The following is a 7,500-nucleotide window of genomic DNA, read 5'->3' as shown; positions in this document are numbered from 1 at the left end:
CCGTGCGTGTGTCAGAGCCAGGTGATAGCAGTCCCCCTTGTCTCCGTCCGTCTACCGTGCGTCCGAGCCAGGTGATAGCAGTCCCCCTGTCTTCGTCTGCCGTGCGTGCGTCCGAGCCAGGTGATAGCGGTCCCCCTGTCTCCGTCGATATACCGTGCGTGTGTCAGAGCCAGGTGATAGCAGTCCCCCTTGTCTCCGTCCGTCTACCGTGCGTCCGAGCCAGGTGATAGCGGTCCTCCTGCCTCATCGTACCTCGCGTAACGTTCGTCTCGGTCGGCGCATCGTGCATGGGGGAAGAGAGCCAATGTCATCGAGCCAGGTGATAGCAGTCCCCCCGTCTCCCTGTAGCTTCAGTACCCTTCCGCTCGGTCCCGAAAGCGCGTCGCTGTTGAGCCAGGCAAAACGTAGCGAGCACACCGAGCGTTGAACCAAAGTCAGGCGAATCGGCCGAAACAGACGAAATCAGTCACTTCTGTCTCCTCTCCCCCACATTATAGATAACCCCGACGATACGTTGGATAGTTTAACTTTCAACTTTTTTGTATGAGGGACGCTGTCGGAGTCTTTAGGTCTATCTCCACCTTAAATGCTGGACCGACCCCCTCTCGGTCTTCGCCCGTAGCTATCTGAGCATCCAAGGGAATTACCTCGTAGGTTTCCAGTTTTGCCCGGGCAGGGCCCGGGGCCCGATGTGCAGGACTAATGATGCCGTTTTTCCCGAAGGAATGGTAAAAGAAAGGAGAAATGAACCCTAAGCACACTGATTCGTCCGGGGAATAGTCCTGCTCCCGACGCCCGAGGATATTGGCCACTTTTACTCTTTTTTACCTTGGGCATTAGGGCCGCTCGGGTAGGGCCCGACGTGCAGGACTAATGATGCCGCTTTGCCCGGCAGCCCCTGAAATCTATTAGGGCACTTGGCTTGCTCGCAATTTTTGCCTCGGACCTTCCCAGGAGGTGACCCTTGATGCCTCGGTGTGTTTTGAAAAAGTACTAGGAAACTTAGCTTCATGCAGATTTTTCCCTTAAGTGTTGCCGGACCCCGGGGGATGTTCTCCGAGGATGTTTAGATTGTAAGGTGAATTTCCCCTTCCCTCTGCGGTTTCCTCGGGCGCGACTCCGACCCCGAGGGATGCTCTCTGGGGGGTTTTCAGATTGTTAGGTGTATTTTCCCTTGACTCTGCCGTCTCCTCGGGAAGTACTCCGACCCCGACGGAGGTTCTCCGAGGATGTTCAGAGTGTAACGGGCCTCTCCCCTTTGACTCCGACCCCAACGGAAATTCTCCGGGCATTTTCAGATTGTTTGGTGTATTTCCCCTTGACTCTGCCGGTTCCTCGGGCGTGACTCCGACCCCGGGATACGTTCTCCGAGCATGTTCATATTGTAAGGTGAATTTCCCTTTGCCTCTGCCGTCTTCTCGGGACTCCGACCCCCGACGGAGGTTCTCCGAGGATGTTTAGTGTGTGACGGGCCTTTCCCCTTTGACTCTGCCGGTTACACGGGCCCGACTACGACCCCGGGGTATACTCTCCGAGCATTTTCAGATTGTTAGGTGTATTTTCCCTTGACTCTGCCGTCTCCTCGGGATGTACTCCGACCCCGACGGAGGTTCTCCGAGCATGTTCAGAGTGTGATGGGCCTTTCCACTTTGACTCTGCCGGTTCCTCGGGCGTAACTCCGACCCCGGGATATGTTCTCCGAGTATGTTCAGATTATAAGGTGAATTTCCCCTTGCCTCTGCCGTCTTCTCGGGAGTGACTCCAACCCCGACGGAGGTTCTCCGAGGATGTTCTGTGTGTGATGGGACTTTCCCCTTTGACTCTGCCGATTCCCCGGGCGCGACTCCGACCCCGGGGGATGCTCTCCGAGCATGTTCAAAGTGTGACGGGCATTTCGCCTTGTCTCTGCCGTCTCCCCAGGAGTTACCCCGACTCCCGGGGTATGTTCTCCGAGGATGTTCAGATTGTAAGGTCAATTTCCCCTTGACCCTGCCGTCTCCCCGGGAGTGAACCCGACCCCCGGGGTATGTTCTCCGAGCATGTTCAGATTGTAAGGTCAATTTCCCCTTGCCTCTGCCGTCTTCCCGGGAGTTACCCCGACTCCCGGGGTATGTTCTCCGACGATGTTCAGATTGTAAGGTCAATTTCCCCTTGCCTCTGCCGTCTTCCCGGGAGTTACCCCGACTCCCGGGGTATGTTCTCCGACGATGTTCAGAGTGTGACGGGCATTTCGCCTTGCCCCTGCCGTTGATATCGATGCGACCTTAAAATGTAAGTGACTCACTTACTCTTTCTTAGCGGCGCCGGGTGCTCCCGTCTCGGGCGGACTCGGCGCACCCAAGCCAAGTCGGCGATTCCCTTTCTTAGCGGCGCCGGGTGCTCGCGACTTGGCGCTCCCGTCGAAGGCCGGCGCACCCAAGCCAAGTCGGCGCGTCCCGTGCTCCCGTCTCGGGCGGTCTCGGCCGGTCTCGGCACACCCAAGCCAAGTCGGCGATTCCCTTTCTTAGCGGCGCCGGGTGCTCGCGACTTGGCGCTCCCGTCGAAGGCCGGCGCACCCAAGCCAAGTCGGCGCGTCCCGTGCTCCCGTCTCGGGCGGTCTCGGCCGGTCTCGGCACACCCAAGCCAAGTCGGCGATTCCCTTTCTTAGCGGCGCCGGGTGCTCGCGACTTGGCGCTCCCGTCGAAGGCCGGCGCACCCAAGCCAAGTCGGCGCGTCCCGTGCTCCCGTCTCGGGCGGTCTCGGCCGGTCTCGGCACACCCAAGCCAAGTCGGCGATTCCCTTTCTTAGCGGCGCCGGGTGCTCGCGACTTGGCGCTCCCGTCGAAGGCCGGCGCACCCAAGCCAAGTCGGCGCGTCCCGTGCTCCCGTCTCGGGCGGTCTCGGCCGGTCTCGGCACACCCAAGCCAAGTCGGCGATTCCCTTTCTTAGCGGCGCCGGGTGCTCGCGACTTGGCGCTCCCGTCGAAGGCCGGCGCACCCAAGCCAAGTCGGCGCGTCCCGTGCTCCCGTCTCGGGCGGTCTCGGCCGGTCTCGGCACACCCAAGCCAAGTCGGCGATTCCCTTTCTTAGCGGCGCCGGGTGCTCGCGACTTGGCGCTCCCGTCGAAGGCCGGCGCACCCAAGCCAAGTCGGCGCGTCCCGTGCTCCCGTCTCGGGCGGTCTCGGCACACCCAAGCCAAGTCGGCCATTCCCTTTCTTAGCGGCGCCGGGTGCTCGCCACTTGGCGCTCCCGTCGAAGGCCGGCGCACCCAAGCCAAGGCGCGTCCCGTTCTGGTCGGCGCCGGGTGCTTCCGACTTGGCGCTCCCGTCGGAGGCCGGCGCACCCAAGCCAAGTCGGCGCGTCCCGTTCTGGTCGGCAACGGGTGTTCCCGTGTCGGGCGGACTCGGTGCAACCAAGCCTGGTCGGCTATTCCCGTTCTGGTCGGCGGCGGGTGTTCCCGTGTGCGCCCGGCGCTTCCAAGCCAAGTCCGGCGAGTTCCATTGGTTTTGAAACTTTTGTTAACTTTATTGTCTACGGCCACACCACTGTGAAAGCACCGCTTCTCGTCCGCTCAGCGAAGTTAAGCACAGTCGGGCCGGGATAGTACTTGGATGGGTGACCGCCTGGGAACTCCCGGTGCCGTAAACGTTTCTTTTTGTAATTGAATTCACGTTGATCCGTGTCCGAAATGGCTATAAAACAGCATATTCACTTCAGTGTGAGTTATTGATGTATGGGTCACGTCTCCCAAGACGTGGCCTATTTTTGACAGCTTTGGTACAGGCAAACCAAATTGAGATTCGAACGTGGACTACGTCGAAAATGGGTTTAGAACACCTTAGGATGCTTCGGCGCACCCCAATCCCTTAGCGATCACGTCCCGCATCGAGTTTGTAAAATTTGACGGAGTTGGTACAGGCAAACCAAATTGAGATTCGAACGTGGACTACGTCGAAAATGGGTTTAGAACACCTTGAGACGCTTGGGCGCACCCCAGTTCCGTAGCGATCACGTCCCGCAATGAGTTTGTAAATATTGACGGAGTTGGTACAGGCAAACCAAATTGAGATTCGAACATGGACTACGTCGAAAATGGGTTTAGAACACCTTAGGATGCTTCGGCGTACCCCAATCCCTTAGCGATGACGTCCCGCAACGAGTTTGTAAAATTTGACGGAGTTGGTACAGGCAAACCAAATTGAGATTCGAACGTGGACTACGTCGAAAATGGGTTTGGAACACCCTGGGACGCTTGGGCGCACCCCAGTTCCGTAGCGATCACGTCCCGCAACGAGTTTGTTACATTTGACGGAGTTGGTACAGGCAAACCAAATTGAGATTCGTACTTGGACAACAATCGAAAATCTATTTAGAAGTGTCCGGTATACCACACACAGGTTTGTTATTGTGGCAGAGCCAATGTTCCGTGACCATTACCCGTAGTTTGCCGCCTTTTCTGTGTCTTGAAACGTAATCCAGACGTTATTGACTGGTTAAAAAATGCGTCATTGGCCGTATTGGAATGACTTGAAAGGTCAGCGTGCCATACGAATAGACAGGAACGTGTATGTCGTCACGAGTCGAAGCGTAACGTAGAATGAGGTTCTGTACGACGGGAAGGGGCGTTCGCGTTGTTGTTTTTGAAATGTGGTAAAACGTGTCGTTTTTGTCCGTTTTTGTCGTCCCGTTTGGGCGCGTGTGCCGAACCGGCACGTGTCTGCGTTCCCGAGTGGAGTCGTAACGTAGAAGGAGGGTCGTGAGCAGGGGAACGGGCGTTCGCGTTGTTATTTGCGAAAGTTTGGACTTTGCGTTTTTTCTTCTGGTCTTTTTGGGTGGCGCCTGCTGGGTGGTGGTTTGGCGTGTGGAAAGAGGCAGAGATTGCCTGGGCTGCATCCAGGAGCGTGCGTTTGTAGGTTTGAGGTTGAAAAAAGGCGTTTTCCGAGCCCGTTTTGGCTGGTTTTGGTCGATTTTGAGCCCGACTGGTCTTGGCTAGGGTTAGAGCTGAAAATCGAGCTAACGGGTATGGTTAGGGCTAGGGTTAGGGTTAGGGGGTTAGCTAGGGTTAGGTCTGTTTTTCTTTTTTTTCCACGTTGGGGTGGATTTTTGGAGGTCTCCCGGCGGGGTCCCGACGTTCCGGAGCTTTGGGGGTGATGTTGATGTCCGAGGTTCCCCGTGGTCGTGCGCGCGCGTGCGTTTTGTGTCGTTTTTTGAGCGTTTTGTTGGCGCCGCAACTAGGGTTGGATGTATTTTTCGACGGTTGGCGTCGGATGGGCGGAGTTTTGGACTCGCATCGGCAAGGACCGGGTGGTGCCGACCCTTGGGGGTGGTTTTGTTGATGGCGTACCCACGGTACCGTGCTCCCGGGCGCGTTTTTAGCGCTTTTTGAGCGTTTTTTTCCGCGTTTTGTTGGCGCCGCATCTAGGGTTAGACGTCGTAGTCGAGGTTGGCGTCGGGTGGGCGGCGTTTTGGACTCGCATCGGGAAGGGCCGAGTGGTGCCCACCCTTGGGGGTGGTTTTGGTGATGGCGTACCCACGGTACGGTGCTCCCGGACGCGTTTTTAGCGCTTTTTGAGTGGTTTTTTCCGCGTTTTGTTGGCGCCGCAACTAGGGTTGGATGTATTTTTCGATGGTTGGCGTCGGATGGGCGGCGTTTTGGACTCGCATCGGGAAGGGCCGGGTGGTGCCCACCCTTGGGGGTGGTTTTGGTGATGGCGTACCCACGGTACCGTGCTCCCGGGCGCGTTTTTAGCGCTTTTTGAGCGTTTTTTTCCGCGTTTTGTTGGCGCCGCATCTAGGGTTAGACGTCATAGTCGAGGTTGGCGTCGGATGGGCGGCGTTTTGGACTCGCATCGGCAAGGGCCGGGTGGTGCCGACCCTTTTGGGTGGTTTTGTTGATGGCGTACCCACGGTACCGTGCTCCCGGACGCGTTTTTAGCGCTTATGGAGCGTTTTTTTTGTCATTGTTCTTGGTGCTCGGCATCTCCGTTCGTGTAGGATTTGTTGTTGTTGGCGTCGATTGAGACGTTTATCGGCAAGGACCGGGTGGTGCCGACCCTTGGGGGTGTTTTTCGTGTATGCGCACTGCCGGCGGCCTGCGCGCGCATGCGGTTTTAGCGCTTTTTGTCATGGATTGTTTTTGGTGCGTTTTTTTTCCGTTTCGGTTTGTTGTTGTTGTCTGGTACGCCACCGAGCGCATTTGAAGAGCGGCGCCTCGCTTTAGAGGAATCGGGTACAGGCAAACCCTTTCGGCATTCGAACGCGGCCGATGTCGAAAACGGGTTCCCAAACCCCCGGGACGCTGCGGAAGACGCCGATGACGTTTGAAGAGCGGCGCGTCACTTTTAAGGAATCGGGTACAGGCAAACCCTTTTGGGATTCGAACGCGGCCGATGTCGAAAACGGGTTCCCAAACCCCCGGGACGCTGCGGAAGACGCCGATGACGTTTGAAGAGCGGCGCCTCGCTTTTAAGGAATCGGGTACAGGCAAACCCTTTTGGGATTCGAACGCGGCAGATGTCGAAAACGGGTTCCCAAAACCCCGGGGCGCCGCTACGAATGGCATTTGAAAAGGGTCGTTTTGGTAGCGTTTGATGTTGGGTGCGTCGGTGGTGACGGGATGGTGTTGATGACGGACGGTTGCGTTTGTGTATCTCTCTCTCAAGGACCAGCGATTGCGTTCTTGACTCTGTTGTTGTTTTGTGGATCATCTTGGGTGGTGACTTTGTGGGCCGCGAATGACTTGTCGGAATTGAAGACAAATGTTTTCCAGCTTACTTGCAAGTCGAAATGAACTTGTGTTTTTTTCTCTCTCAATGACCAGCGTTTCCGTTCGGGACTGTGTAGGGAAGACTGTTGTTGCTTGTAAGTTGATGGGAGGTAATGAAGTTTTGAAGTTGAACGTTCTTCATCATTCATCATGTGGCGTAAGTGTGGCGCAATAGCCTACTCTGATCAAGCTCTTTTCAGGGTCACCTTAAGAGAGTCGTAGTTACTCCCGCCGTTTACCCGCGCTAGTTTGAAACTTGTCCTTCATGTGCGTGTGTACCTTAAGAGAGTCCCGGTTACTCCGGCCGTTTGCCCGCGCTAGGTTGAAACTTGTCCTTCATGTGCGTGTGTACCTTAAGAGAGTCGTAGTTACTCCAGCCGTTTACCCGCGCTAGGTTGAAACTTGTTCTTCATGCGTGTGTGTACCTTAAGAGAGTCGTAGTTACTCCAGCCGTTTACCCGCGCTAGGTTGAAACTTGTTCTTCATGGGTGTGTGTACCTAAAGAGAGTCGTAGTTACTCCCGCCGTTTACCCGCGCTAGCTTGAAACTTGTCCTTCATGTGCGTGTGTACCTTAAGAGAGTCGTAGTTACTCCAGCCGTTTACCCGCGCTAGGTTGAAACTTGTTCTTCATGCGTGTGTGTACCTTAAGAGAGTCGTAGTTACTCCAGCCGTTTGCCCGCGCTAGGTTGAATGTGTTCGCCGCAACGAGTAGGAGGGTCGTTTCCCTTCATGACTGTGTAGGGAAGACTGCTGTTG

The 7,500-nt window shown here is 56.3% G+C and overlaps 1 non-coding gene across 1 annotated transcript; it reads left to right on the top strand.

The window, feature by feature from the left end:
* Window positions 1–3,506: 3,506 nt before the first annotated feature.
* On the top strand, window positions 3,507–3,625 carry LOC125372585. Its single transcript, XR_007218201.1, has one exon. It is a non-coding gene; the product is annotated as a 5S ribosomal RNA (ribosomal RNA).
* Window positions 3,626–7,500: the final 3,875 nt, after the last annotated feature.

Source organism: Haliotis rufescens, unplaced genomic scaffold (assembly GCF_023055435.1).
Source record: "Haliotis rufescens isolate VD_foot unplaced genomic scaffold, xgHalRufe1.0.p SCAF_43, whole genome shotgun sequence".
Taxonomy (NCBI): Eukaryota; Metazoa; Mollusca; class Gastropoda; order Lepetellida; family Haliotidae; genus Haliotis; species Haliotis rufescens.
This window is presented reverse-complemented; position numbering and strand designations above follow the sequence as displayed.